The 14,778-nt window shown below is 43.9% G+C and overlaps 1 long non-coding RNA gene across 1 annotated transcript in view; it reads left to right on the forward strand.

Moving 5' to 3' along the window:
- The first annotated feature begins 1,317 nt into the window (after positions 1-1,317).
- Positions 1,318-14,778, forward strand: part of LOC130858718 (uncharacterized) — a 98,988-nt gene continuing 85,527 nt past the window's right edge. The window contains exon 1 of the long non-coding RNA XR_009055099.1: positions 1,318-1,462. This is a non-coding gene — a long non-coding RNA (uncharacterized LOC130858718). The remainder of the gene's footprint in view (positions 1,463-14,778) is intronic.

Genomic DNA, 14,778 nt, shown 5'->3' on the forward strand with positions numbered 1-14,778 from the left:
CGGTGCAGATAGATATTCTTATTCAAAGAGACTGTACAGAAAAAAAGAAACACTTTGAGAGATTCTATTTCAGGTCAACCAGGAGTCCAGATCAGAGGAAATAGCTGCCGTAACTGGAACAAATATGTCAAGTGCAATTATCACACGGGAGCAGGGGTGAGGAAACTAACGTTGAATGGAAGTATTGCTAAATTCTCTCAGCTCATGGGACTACCTGCGACTCATTTAGAATCAAACATCAATCATCCAGAAAGGCATATAATGAAAAGCGAAACTGTCCGTCTCCATTTTTCCCTATTTCTAGCCTTGCTTCTAAGGGGGAGCCATTTAAAACTCTATCGGTTTTGGTTTTTTATTTCTTTCAGTGATCACGTCCTAGTAGGGCTGTTGATTAATGCAGTCGACTGTAACGTTACTTTACCTGTAATCATTTTCCTCCCTTCTTCACTTACAGAATCCAGATTCTGTTGGCAGCCTAATATGCCCAGCTTGGGATAAAATACTACATTTCCCAGACACCCTTGCAGAAAGGAACCGTCACATGTTGTGAATCTGCCCAATGAGATGCAAGCGTCGGTCCTGGGGCTGGGCTTCGGGGAGAAGTCCAGCGTCCCGGATCTAAGATGGCTGGACAGAAGACGCAGTGGACCTGGTGAGGCCACCTCTCAACCGCAGGGTTTGTGAGCAGGCTGCACGGTCCTGCTGGGTTTCTCTCCCTTCTGGTGCGGGCTTGTGTGGACAGCCCGGGCCAAGTCCCTGGGTTCTTGGTCTCCCAGCTTCTTGCATTAGCATCACATTGCCTCCCCAGAGCGAGTTTCTCATCTCTGTGGGTCACACGGGGATCCCTGCCTTAGCTTCTGTGATCGAGTTGGGCTGACTTTGTCCAGACCCTTGTGCTTCTTGGACTTTAATGGATCCCAACTCTAAGGTCCAGGGGGCTGAGAGTCTGAGTGGGCTGAGACATGGATTCCGTGGCAGATTTATCCAAGGGTGGAGGAAGGGACGCGAGAGGTAAAAAAGAGGTGATGTGTGGGCCCAGGGTCTGAAAGAGAGAGGAGGATGTAAAAGGCCATTGGAATACATTGTAGCGGTATGCAAGTTATCACTCATGCAAATGCCACTTAGCGTGCAGGCTCTCTCCAAGGATGCTACTACGTGGAGAGTCATTTCCTGGCAAATTACCCAACAAATTTCTTTCACCTATATATGACATCGCTAATGAAATGCAGCTCAGATTTCTCTACCTCAATTGTAAACTGCTTTTTGACCTAACTCAGCATTTTTCTTTTTCTTTCCTTCATCCTGCCACTTACCAGTAGAAGACCCAGGAGGCCATTGACATCATACAAAGATTGTTTTCACCATGAACTCTCTTCCTGTGACATGTCACATCCTCGGAGCAGAGATAGCCTTCCTGGAAGAAAGCGGTGTTTTCTGAGTAACTGGAGTCCGCAGCCCAGAGGTGAGTCATTATTTATATTCAAAGCTAACTGGTTGCTAGTATTACATGCTAGCCATCCTTATGGGCTACTGTTTTTCTTTTGGAAGAAAGTTGTATTTCTGAGATTAATGCCACATTTAAGCTTTTGAAGGCAAACATGTAAATTTCATTTGAATAGGAAGTCAAAAGTTCATGTGAGGTGTGTAAATTGCCTGAGCTGATCCAAAGTGCAGGTTATTCTCTACATTGTGGAAATAGATTAGGAAGATCAAGCATCATGCAGAAATTGCTAAGCTTTTCAGAGATGTCAGACCGTCTTGGGATTGGAACTCCTGCCAAGATGGAGTTATTAGATCCTGTTTGGATGATTCAGTTTCCCCACAGGCTGTGGACTAGTCAGAAGGGAGTCCTGAAGGCTGTATTCCAGATACAACCAGGTGATCACTGTGCTGTCAGTAATGTCAGGATGGCCAGTGCCATCGAAGCTGTTCCACTTGCGGAGGTTGGCACCCTTGGCCTTTATGGGGCCCAGGGAAGTTCTAAGCTGAGTTGTGGTTGGAGACAGTGTTGTCATCAGGGTATCCGTCCAAGCCAAACAAGAAGATGTGTTGGTCAGTATTTACGTGACTATCACTAGTTCATCACTGATTTGTTCATCGTGAGGTACTTACCCTGAGGTCGGCCAGTGGTTGGAGGTATGAAGAAGGTGAGATTTTGCCCAGTGCTTGAGAGATAAATGTTCAAGAAGAGAAAAACTAGTTTCTAACGTCAGGAAGCCTTTGGCATGAGACTGAAGGACAAATCACGTGCATGCGTAGAAGTACAGTATAAAGCTAAAGGGAGGGAGTGGGCCAGCAAGGGTACCAGTATAAAGAGAGGACAACAACATGGCTTCTGAGACCTTATGTTCTTCATTGAAGGGGAAAAGGATGTCGCTTTCTTTTGTAGAAATGAGAACACTAGCTGAAAGGTTGAATGCATGCAACAAGAGGGTATAAGAAGGATATATAAGTATTTTGACATCATATTTTGGGTTAAAAAAAGCTGAGACTCACACCTATTTTTTTACTTGTTTGAGACAGAGTCATTAAAACCTGGGAAAGTCTCAGCTGCTAGGGTGACATAGCAGGGGCAGACTAACAGAAGACTGTCCATAAGAAAATTACTCAGAGGAGATGTATCATGTCTTAATTAAAAAGCAAACTGCTTTTTCAACATATGGTGCTGGGGGGTCATTGGACATCAAAGACAAAATAAATGAACCTTGACCTAAATGTCACACTTTTTACAAAAATTAACTTAGAGCGGATCACAGATTTAAATGTAGAATGTAAACCAATACAACTTTTATTAGGACACCTAGCATATCTTTGGGACCTAAGATTTGGTGAGCAGTTCTTAAACTTGACACTGAGAGCTTGAGGCACAAAAGGAATAAAAAAGATAAATTGGACTTCATCAAAATGAAAGCTATGTAATCTGCAAAAGACTCCGTTAAGAAGATGAAAAGAAACTGTAGACTGAAAGAAAATATTTCAAACAATATATCTAACGGAAAAAAATCAAAGTTCAACAATATTAAAAAATGATGTAATTTGGCAAGAATGGGCAAACGATGGGAAGAGACATTTCATTGAAGAAGAATATGAATGGCAGGTAAGCATTTGAAAAAGATGTTTTACATCACCTGCAATTAAGGAAATGTAAACTAAGAGCAAGATGAGATGAGAAATAACTACACTACTATTAAAATAGCTAAAATTTATACACATATATAATTATATATTATGTATATATTACACACATACACACACACACACACACACACACACCCAAATGTGTGAATGTGGAGAAATGTTTGTCTCATGCATGCTGGTGGGGATGTAAAATGGTATAGCCAATCTGGAAAATAGTTGGGCAGTTTCTTCAAAATTCAAACACATTTATCACTCAAGCCAGCAGCGGCAGTCCTGGGTGTTTATTTATTATATTACTTATTTACCTGTACATGATTGTTCATAGCGGCTTTATTTGTAATAACCCCAAACTGGAAACAACCCATACGTCCTTTAACGGATGAACAGTTAATACGTAGAACATCCATATCACAGGACACTACTTGGCAATAAAAGGGTTTTTTTTTTTTTAATTTGGCTGCACTGCGGGGCATGTGGGATCTTAGTTCCCTGAGCAGGGAGTAAATCTGGGCCCTTGGCAGTGAAAGCGCGGTGTCCTAACCACTGGAGCACCAGGGAAGTCCCGGGATGCACTGTTGATACAGCAACTTGAATTGATCTCAAGGGCTTTATGTTGAGTGAAGAAAAACCACCCCTCAAAGGCCATACATACTGTGTTTCCCTGTATATAACAGTTCCTGAAATGACAGGTTTGTAGAACTGGAGAGGAGATTATTGGTCACCGAGAGTTCAGGGTGATGGTGAATTGCTGGATTCCAGAAGGGCATGAGTGTTGCCCTTGAAGCTCTCTTCGGGCCTCCTCAAGAACCAGTGTCTGTTGGCACCGCCAGGTTGGAAGGTCTTCACCTGGAAGCTTCTCTCTGCCTGGTGCACACCATGGGCTCTTGCTCTCTTTCCGAAACTCTGCACTTAGTTCTCCCTGGGGCTCCTCATCAGGGTAGTGACAAGGGTGGGGTGGTGACAGCAATCTCAAGAAATATGGGGCTGAATAGAGCTTCATTTCTCATTCAGTATATGGACATTGGTAGTAACATCCACTAAGGGGAAAAAGACTGATGCCACTGCACTGAATTTTGAGATTGAACAGAGGGAGGATGGCTTGTCCAGGCACGAGGCATTTATCAATACACGTCCCTGTAGCTTCATAACACGTTCCTAAATTCTGATACAGCATTTTGTGGTCTGCTGGCTGTGGGACAAAATGAGGATCTGCCAGCTGATATTTATGGCTTTCCATATAAGCTTTCAGACAAAATTTGTCTTACATTTTGCTTGAGGTAGGCTGGGCCAGAAGTCTAAACCTCCTAGAATTCCAAGAGGAATTTGCTACATGAATCGAGAGAGAGGACACAGCCTTAAATTTCTTGTAAATCAATCTTTAGATGTCATAAACCTATCTATAATTAAAGCTTACTTAAGATTTGCATTTCCTTTAATTGCCTTTGCTATATTTGAAACACAAGGAGAATTTAAAGATTTACTTAGAAGGTTCAATCTGAATGTTTTAAATCTCAAGCCTGGCTGGCTGTGTGTCTGCTCACTTCAAGTGGAGAATATTCTTGTGCTGTACCAGGGGTTTTAAGGAATGTTGCCTAGCTTTGCACTTCCATCTCAAGGTCTCAGTGCTAGGTGTGCTGGTTGCTACTGAGATATCATTGTTCCTAAGCCAACTTAGTAAAGAGAGCTACGAAATACACATAGGCATACTAGCTCTTGTATCCACATACATATCCATCCATCCATCTATCTATCTATCCAAGCATCCTTCATCCATCCTTCACGCATCATCCATCCATCCATCCATCCATCCATTCATCATCCATCCATCAGTACATCCATCCATCCATTTATCCATCCTTCATCCATCCTTCATCCATCCTTCACCTATCCATTCATCCATCCGTCCATCCATCCAACCATCATCCATCCTTCGTCTGTCCATTCATCCATCTGTCCATCCATCCATCCATCCACCATCCATCCATCCATCCATCCATTCACTCATCATCCATCCGTCCATCCATCCATCCATCTATCCATCCTTCTTCTGTCCATTCATCCATCCGTCCATCCATCCATCCATCCATCCATCCATCCATCCATCCATCCATCATCCATCCATTAATCCATCCTCCATCCATCATCCATCCATCCATCCATCATCCATCCATCCATCCATGCATCAATCATCTATCTATCTATCTCCCTATGTATCTATCATCTATCTATCATCTATCTATCTCAAACATGATTCATACTGATAACTCTGATTCCAGTAAATCACCAGGGTTCACACTAACCTTCCCCCTTTCCTTATTTTCAACTTCTTTTCCTGACAGTGGGAAATCCTAGTGTGAGAGGTTTCAGAATTGCTCATGGTAGGCTTACACTATCCAGTCAAACTACAGTTTCTCAAGTTCCTTAGGCTAGCTCTTTTCTTTCTCACTTCCTTCAGGGTGGCTCTGTTATTCATTTGTAATATGGTTTGGCTCATTAGTACCATATATACTCCATTTTGGGTTCTCCCACATCCTGATTTTTTAAAAGTCATGTATTTACTTTTAAGATATCTGAAACATGGCCATGGTTCTGAGTCAGAGCAGTGCAAATTGTCTGCTCAGAGAGGTGTGCCTTCCCCCTTCATCCCTACCCCCCTTCCCCCTTCTTTCCACATCTTTCCACACCACCCCCAGTCTCTTTAGTTTCTGGTTTTCCTTCCTGTGATGATTTTGCACCAATAAGCAGGTACCTGTGCATTTTCTGAGGTCTTCTTTCTGACATGAAGGCGAGTGCATTATGGATACTCTTTTGTACACTCAACAGTATAGCACAGAAATTCCTCCAGTTCAGTTCCGCATTCTTCCCCCATCTCCCTTTTAAATCGATTTTGTGGGACTTCCATGGTGGTCCAGTGGCTAAGACTCTGCACTTCCAATGCAGGGGGCCTGAGTTTGATCCTTGGTCGGGGAACTAGATCCCACGTGCTGCAACTAAGACCTGGCGTAGCTAAATAAATAAATAGATAGATAGATAAATAAATAAATAAAATAGATTCTGTTTTTTAAAGCAGTTTTAGGGACTTCCCTGGTGGTCTGGTGGTCAGGACTCCACGCTCTCACTGCCAAGGGCATGGGTTCAGTCCCCAGTCAGGGAACTAAGATCCTGCATGCTGTGCGACATAGCCAAAAAGAAAAAAAGAGCAGTTTTAGGTTTATAGCAAAATTGAGCACAGAGTTCTCTTATTCCCCCTGCCCCTACATATCTCAGCTTCTGCTGCTGTTAACACCACACACCCTATTCTTTTTCATACCTGTGTAACGCTTCACTGATAGATGCATCACCAGCTAGTCAATTCCTCCCCTACGTGGGGATATTTTTTATTGTTTTCAATATTTTGCAGCCACAAACAGTGCTACAAGGAGTCAACTTGTGTGCATGGGTTTCTGTATATCTGGAGGAATATCTTCAGGATGGCTTCCTAGAAATGGGATTTCTGGGTCAAAGCATAAGCGCATATGAAGTTTTCTTAAGTTTTGCCAAGTTTCCCTCCAGGCGGGTGGTGCCAGTCTGGACTCTCGCCATCCGTAGACGAGAATGCCTGTTTCCCTGCAGCCTCGCCAGCAGACTGTGTTGGCGTGCTTTTTAATTTTTGCCAGTCTGTTAGGTGAGAAATGGTATCTCAGTGTTGTTTTAAATTTCATCTAAGTATAAGTTAGTCTGAACCCTTTTTCATATGTTTGTGAGCCATTTTTGTGTCTTGTGAATTTTCTGCTCACGTGCTAGTTACATTGCTGTTTCAGTTTGAGTTTGAGAAGTGCCGATTTCAGGGGGAATGCAATTTCTTGTTCAAAAAACATGTAATTGGTTTCAGGTTAAGTACTGGTACCTGAATCTGACAGTGTCCCGAGAAACTTTCAACAGTGGCCGTAACATGTGGTTTGGAGGGTGTGTGGTGCTGGGGGCTGGGCGGCGTTGCATGGGAATCGGATTGGTCTTGGTACCGAGAAAGTTTGAAAGAGATCCTGGGAAAGTTCATTCCTGATTTCTAACAGCGGTCCTTCCTCCCATCACAGAGGGAGCCTTCAGATCTGAGAGATCTCATAGGACAGTGGGGCAGAGAGGTTACGAGTGAGGACCAAATTCCAGCTGCGTGAATGTGAGTGCCGGTCACACGCCCGAACTCCCTGTGCAGTCTTGGGCTTGTCTCGTGTCCTCTAGGTGGCCAGTGCATATTTGCTGGGCGAACAGTTGAATTTAGAAGTAGTGTAAGCCCCCGATCTGAAAATAAAGTATGTGGAATCCGTCAACCCCAGAAGAATGGGTGACACAGCAAATAAAAATGTAAGGAGTATGGAAGGTTAGGACCTGTAGGGGCGTTTGTCTAATTCTGGGAAAAGCTTTCCTCCTCCTGCCTGTCAGTAGAGATGATTCATCCTTTCAGAAACACTGATGTGCTTTGTCTTGTGTTTCCATAATACCAACCATCTACCATTCTGGTGGCTTTGCTTTTTGCCCTGTCAGTGATGGGCCACCTTTTTTGTTTTTTTTAATTGAAGTGTAGTTGATTTACAATGTTGTGTTGATTTCTGCTGTACAACAAAGTGACTCAATTATGCACACACACACACATGCGCGCACACACACACACACACACATTCTTTTTTGTATTTTTTTTCTATTACAGTGTATCCCAGGACATTGACTATAGTTCCCCGTGCTCTACGGTAGGACCCTGTCGTCCATCCATTACGAGGGGCTGTCTTCATGAGTCTAACCGTGATGGGCACCCCAAGTATAATCATTTATGTACAACTTGTCTTTAAGTCAACTCACTTTAAAACACATGTAAATTCATCTAAAAGGGAAACTCAATATCCATCCCCATAAATAGAAAACTGACTTGTGATAAAGAAAAGGTCATCGTAAATATAAATGCCACATATACAAAGCAATAATACAGAATTCTGTCTAGGTGCCATTACTTACAGAAGGGCCTGGGCTGGAGGCCTGCTCCGTCTCTATTTCAAAGGAGAAGAGCCCGTGTTAGAGAAAGGTTAGCACCGAACTGAGGCTTTCTCCTTCATGTCTCAGTACAGAAGGTTGAAGAACTTGAAGGAGAACTTGAAGGAGATGGCTGTCTTACTTGGAGACTCAGTGTTATTTAAGATCTCGTCTGTGCATCACCAGAACCATATCTAGAACCAGGAGCCATGTCAGGCCTTGGAAAAACTGGCCTGCTACTTCTTCATCATCAGAAATTAGAAAAAATGAGGCTTAGGTATACCCAAGTCAGCCCCTTGATGGTCAGCCTCAGCGGTCCAAGATCCCTGATTCAGACTCAAGAAATCCAGCTGACTTCTTCGGGGTTTGTCCTCCTATTTGTGTAGTTCCTAGAGTCAGCTAGAGTACAGTTTTCATTTTACAAGTATTTTCACCATCTCTCATGTGTAAATTCTGGTTAATATCCCCCCCACCTCTCTTAGTTTGTTCATTCATTTGTTAGTTCATTTCTTCCTTCCTTCCCTCCCTCCCTCTCTCTTTTTCTCTCTCTGTCTGTTTTTGTTGTGGTTTTCTTTGTTTTTTTTTTCCTAATAAATATTTCTGGCCCTCATGGAACTCACAGACTCTTTAGAGGTAGAGAGAAGACAAATGTGTAAATTAACAAATATTCTCCCCTAGGCAACAGTGTAGCTTTGGAATACATGAATCCAGAGATAGATATGATAGCAGAATTTAACATTCCATCTTAGGAATTATAGAATGAGATGAAGCAATACTGACGAGCTTCCCTAGAAGACATCAGAATTTTCTCACTGAACCAAAGAAGAGTGTCTGTCACTATGAGTCAGGGGAGTACCTGCTATGGAGGCCTGTGTGGCAGCTTCAAGGGAGATGGAAACCTCTGAGCTGGGGGTTCTCCGACCATACATGCTGCTGTTCAAACCCCCGAAGTAATGTGAACAGGAAGTGACCTGAGAAAGAGAAGAGAGAGGACAGTGCAGTCCAGGTGGAAAATCAGAGGAGCCTTCTGGAAGAGGAGGCTTAGGAGGATGAGTGGGGCTTGGCTTCATGAATGCAAGCTAATGAAGGTCCACTGCTCTTTGTGGGGCATTAGTAAAACAGGATTGGAAGTTCCACTCCCGGGAATTTCAACTCTGCCTATTTCAGCATCTCGAAAATTCCTAAGAACTTTTCATCTCTCCATCTTGATTCCTCACAACAGTTTTCAGAAGTACTCATGAGTGTGCCTCCCATTTTCCAGATGAGATAAAGAAGGCTGAGGAAGCTGAAGTGGCTTTCACAAGAGAACAAAGTTAAGGAAGCCGGTTTGAACCGAGCTCTTTCCATCCCCAGAATCTGAGTTCTCACTATTGTGCTGTGTTCAGAGAGGCAGCATCACGAGACATTTAAGCTCAAATGCCCACCGATGGGAGAATGGAGACACAGGTGTTCCTATATTCATACAAGGATGTACTAATTAGCCATGGAGGTTTATTAGCACTGTGTGTTTTGACATGGACAAATCTTTAAAACATAAGACTGAATAGAAAAACAAAAAAGCAAGGTGTCAGAGTGTACCTAGACCAAGATATCACCACACAAGCTTAAAACACGCAGAACAATCTCATACATTTTTATGAGTGCATATGTATGTGGTAAAAGTAGAAAATAAAAAATATCCGTGGAAGTAACATGTATAAGCATCAGGTTATCTCTGGGGCGGGGGGGGGTGGGGGCTGGCGGGGCAGGGCTTGGGTGGGATGAGGTGGGGGTTCCCAGGGAACCTTAGGGCCTCTCTGAGTCTTACTTCCTAAGCTAGATGATGGGGACAGAATGGTTGGTCTTTGCACTGTTTAGCTGCCTGAAGTATTAATAATTATAATTTTCAAGCGATGGCCATATAGTGGTCACAGTGGCACATTTTCTGTCGACTTTGAGATGAAAAACTTTTCTTGATGTGGTTAGAGACATATAGATGAATTTATGTGTGCTTTGGCTCACGTCTGCACATAGTACACATCCAATATTTGACCCACTGGACTGTATCCTGCCTTAGGGGCTCCCACCAGTTGACTAAGGCTTCCTTAGAGGCAAAGTACGATGTGTCTGTTCTTGGCGCTTGTTTCTGGTGGAATTAGACCGAGAAAGATGTATACAGCTGTGTTCACTACTCCCAAATCAAATATCCAGAATCCAAACCAAATCTTCAGCTCCAGACATAAGATCCAGGAAGAACAGCACTGTTGAGGCTGGAAATGGGAATGTCATTCATTCATTTAACCAATATTTCCTGAGTGCCGACAGGGTGCCAGGAATTCTACCAGGCATTGGGACCACAGCAGGAAACAGAAGCAATGTGATCCTTGCCCTGGTGGAAACATACAGTCTATCAAGGGAAACATCTCCTCCCTCCAAAGTAAGCAAATCTATAGAGATAATCTGTACAGGCATTAATTAAACCATTGCCAAAATACATACATCTATTTGCAAAGTCTGATTTGCTTGCAATAAAATAACACACATCCATTTTCCTTCATTTATTAAATATTCGTTGAGCACCTACCCTTGTGTTCACTGCTGTCCTAAACACTGAGGTTGTGGCAAGGATGCTGAGGCTGCCTCTCATCGGCCTGATTTGAGGCAGGAGCTCATCTCTGAACCAATGACTGTGAACCCAGAGGATGGGATGCTCTGATTGGCTAGGACTGGTCACGTGTCCACTAAGCCTGGTCACATGTCCACCCCTAGAACATGTGGGCTCCAGTCAAACCACATGGGCTGAATCAAATCAGGGTGGTTTCTCAGAAAGAAAGTAGGAGACATTTCCACGAAGAGGGGGAGGATACTACGTGTTAGTGATGAGTGGCTGCTGAAAAGGTCTCCAGGCTCTTTCTCATTCCCTGCAGTTCACCACAGCCTTTCCTTTTGCCTTAGTTATTGCGGAAGCATATTCTGAACCCGAACTCCTTGCTTAGCTTGTGCTTGCCATGTTGGGCTCCTGGCTGGGTGGTTTCCGGGAACAGCATGTCACGAGACCTGGGCTCACGGGAGACGTAAAGGGCTCCCTTCTCTGGGGCGGTTTCTTTTGATATTATGGTTCATCAAACACAAACCTGTGCCTGGGACGTCCCCGAGGCAGGATGCCCCGCCTGCTGCAGTGCACTCAGATGAGAGGAAAGCGAGCACACTGTCTATTTTTAATGTTCCTGGTCTGCCAATCAGGTGGCAGCTCATTGGTGAAGACATCTGATGCCACCCCTGCTGTTCTCTTCACAAAGGTACACTTAGCCATTCACAAGTCTCCCAGAAGATTGACCAGCCCTGTCATCTAGGCAAAGCAGTACTTTCTCTCTAAGCCTGCATTCGTTCTCTGTTCCTACTGTAACAAATGACCACAAACTTAGCGCCTGGAAACAACACACATTTACTGCCTCATGGTTCTGTAGGTCAGAAGTCCAACGCGAGTCTTTTCCGGCTGTTGGCAGCGCTGCGTTCCTTCTGGAGGCTTCAGGAGAAAATCAGTATTATTGCTCATTCAGGTTGTTTCTTGTGGTTGTGGGCTGAGGTCCCAGTTTCTTGGCTGGCTGTCCACTGTCCTCAGCGTCTAGGAGATGCCCTCATTTCCCGGCTCAGAGCCCCCTTCCTCCGTCTTCAAAGCCAGTTGTCTTGGGTTGTTCCCTCCCCTGCTTCCAGTCTCTTCTGCCTCTTCTTCTGCCGCTGCATCTCTCTGTCTGACTCTTTGGCCTTCCTTTTCCACTTTTAGTGGTTCACATGACTATATTGGGCCCATAGGGGTAATCCAGAATAACCTCCCTGTAAGTCCCTAACTTCAACTCCATCTACAAAGATCCTTTTGCCATAGGATGTAACATATTCACGGGTTTCAGGGATTTGTTCACAGGCATCCTTTGCAGGACATGACCTTCCACAAAAGCATCAAAATTCTGCAGGATCATGGCCGGCCAGGGTTGGGGCGGAAGGTTGACGTTATGGGGCCCTCCTTCCGATGTGAGCTTCTGCCCTCTTGATCTCGCCCATACGTACTGGGAGCCTGCTGCTAACACAGCAGGTGCATTTCTATGTCCTCTCCCATAGGTCACAGGAAGAGCCCAGCCTGGCCTGGTGAGGCTGGCACCCTAACTCCTCTATGAGGGCCTTCCCACTTGGGTATGAGTGAGGGGGCAGTGCAGCCTGCTGGTTAGGACTCTCTGGGTTGGAATCCCAGCACCATACTCTTTAGCTCTGCAACTCTGAAGAAGCCACCTAACTCCTCTGCCTCGGTTTCTTCTGCAGTGTGGGGAGACTCCAGGGCTTTCTCTGTTTAAGGCTCAGTTCTAGGCCACGTGGATATGAAGCTAAGCAAGGCTGACTGAGTCTTCCTCTCAAGGTGTTTATACTGTAGCAGGAAAGTCAGCATCTAAACACAATTGTACAGAAATCTGAAGGCTAATTTCAAATGGTAGAAAGCGGTTTGAAGACTAAGCCCGAGTATTGTCATAGAGGGATTAGCAGGACTTAGGTGGGGAGGAGAGCTTATCAGAAAATGTCATCTAGGGAGGAAAGCTCTGTTAAGAGACGAAGCAGAGAAATTGAGCAGTGGGAAGGTGACAGCCACTTACCGTTCCAGGGAGAGGATTACAGATGAAACCAGTAAGTGTCAAGGCCCTGAGGCAGGAGTGTTTGCCAAGACATCCGTGTGGGGAGGGGGTTGAGAGAGGCTCAGAGCACAGAAAAGGGGCAAATGTCCCATCCCCCACCCCAGCCCCATCCCTGCTCATGGGAAGAAGTGGAGAGAGACCAAATATTGAGTTTGAATTTTGTCTTTTGTTTCACCATTGCTGAATGAAACCTGCCTCTGTGTGAAGGCAGAAGTGAGGCTCTGAATTCCAGAGTCCTGGAGGTGAAGACAGGGCTGCTCCCTGAGGGTCTCAAAAGGATTGCTTAGTTTCCCATGTGGATTTCCAGGAAACCCTTTTTTGCTCCCTTGAGAGTTTTTTACTTAAAAAAATAAATAACAGGGTTTCCCTGGTGGCGCAGTGGTTAAGAATCTGCCTGCCAATGCAGGGGACACGGGTTCCATCCCTGGGCCGGGAAAATCCCACATGCCAGGAAGCGACTAAGTCCGTGTGCCACAACTACTGAGCCTGCACGCCACAACTACTGAAACCCTAGAGTCTAGAGCCCGTGCTCCACAACAAGAGAAGCCACCACAATGAGAAGCCCTTGCACCACAACGAAAAGTAGCCCCCGCTCACTTCAAGGGAAAGCCCATGTGCAGCAACGAAGATCAAATGCAGCCAATAAATAAAAGAATAAATAAATAAATTAAAAAAAATTAACGACAGCAAAGGCCAGTTGTCTGCTTCCTCGACCTATTACATTTTTGCACTTAGTTCCTGTGTAGGGAGCTGGTTCTATTTGTTTCTCCCACTTTTTAATAGTTTCATGGTTGCTTAGCAATGATTTGTACAGTAAACAATCCAAAAAAATTCAAAGGAACAGCTCTACGTAGGCGTATAAGTCACATATTGTGATTTTTACCCTAATTAGAGGGGTGTTGTTTCGTGACAATTGGATGTCTTCTATAAATGGCATATACCTTTATCTCTGTTAATTTCATTTTAAAAAACCCCTACTGCTGTCGGGTCTTAGGTTGACTATTGTTTAGTGTCATTTAGACAGAGGACTTCAGAGACCACTTAATGAGCGAGAAGAAGAAGATAATGTATTACATATTGTTATAATTTATAATCCCTAATTATGAAATTAGAGATTTTAATTATGCTAATTGGCACGGTTTTTGAGCCATGTAGTCTAAATCTACAAAGCTCTCTGCAAATAATTATTCACACTCCCTTTTCTGTTCCCTTTATATTTTATTCAAAACACTAGAACTTATTATCTGAATTTGTGTCATCCTTTGATTATGTGCTCCTTGCAGACAGTTGCTGACTGGTTGCTTCTACATCCCCAGCCCAAGACTGGCAGCTTGTTAGAGCTCATTAAATATTTGCTGAATTGAATTAAATTTGAAACACTATATTAAAAATCCTACACGAACCTCCAGGGTCCTTAGCGGTGATTTTGTTCTCATCGTAGCAATGCGCTTGCATTTCAGACTTAATACATACATTGCAGCTTTCCCTCTAAATGAGAATCAAAACTTTTATACCGTACTTGTACTCCATTGCATTTGGCTAAAGATTCTTTCCATCTGCCCTTGGGGTTGGGACGTCGGGATCAATGTTAGGAGCTGTTTCTCTGCAGGAAAGAGAAATTTACTGAGTCAGCAAAGTGACCATTATTGAATTGCTTGGGATTCGACTTCATTTTTTGAATATTGGAAATTTTGAATATTGGAAAGTTTGAATGTTGGAAATTTAGCTTGGGTGTCAAATTGAGTGGCCAACTTTTTTCTCTAACAATTTGAGAAAAATTTGATTGAGAAAATTTGACTGAGAAAAATAGAAGAGTTATGGCAGAATAAGCAAAATTCAAACCCATTGCTCACAGACTCAGATACTTCTCCAAACATTGTTAACTTTTCCTCACTTGCTCTCGTAATGCACACCCCCTTGCTCCCGTGTTCTGTACAGCCTCGTGGGCCTGCTTTGGGTTCTGTGGATCACAGGCTGGTTC

This window comes from Hippopotamus amphibius, chromosome 8 (genome assembly GCF_030028045.1).
Source record: "Hippopotamus amphibius kiboko isolate mHipAmp2 chromosome 8, mHipAmp2.hap2, whole genome shotgun sequence".
Taxonomy (NCBI): Eukaryota; Metazoa; Chordata; class Mammalia; order Artiodactyla; family Hippopotamidae; genus Hippopotamus; species Hippopotamus amphibius.